The sequence below is a fragment of the Mobula hypostoma genome (genome assembly GCF_963921235.1).
Source record: "Mobula hypostoma chromosome X1 unlocalized genomic scaffold, sMobHyp1.1 SUPER_X1_unloc_3, whole genome shotgun sequence".
Taxonomy (NCBI): Eukaryota; Metazoa; Chordata; class Chondrichthyes; order Myliobatiformes; family Myliobatidae; genus Mobula; species Mobula hypostoma.
This window is the reverse complement of record NW_026948167.1, coordinates 164,714-165,000: the sequence shown is the minus strand read 5'-3', so window position 1 is coordinate 165,000 and position 287 is coordinate 164,714.

The following is a 287-nucleotide window of genomic DNA, read 5'->3' as shown; positions in this document are numbered from 1 at the left end:
ACCCCGATTAAGATCTCACTGAAAAAAACCAACCCACACTTCCTTCACTAGCTCCGGGGTCTGAATCACACCAGCTCATTTAGGCTTCTGTGAGGAAACAGCCCGAACGCGCGTTGCTTTCTCCAGGCTATGAACGACTGGGCTTTTTCCTGTCGGGGGTTCAGAGGAACGAAATGCACAGCGGGGTGGAGAGCTGGGGTGTGGGTGGAGGGTTTCGAGAGGCTGTCTCCCCTGGTCTTGGGAGTTTAGAACCTGAGGTCCCGGTCTCAGAGTAAGTGGACAGAAAT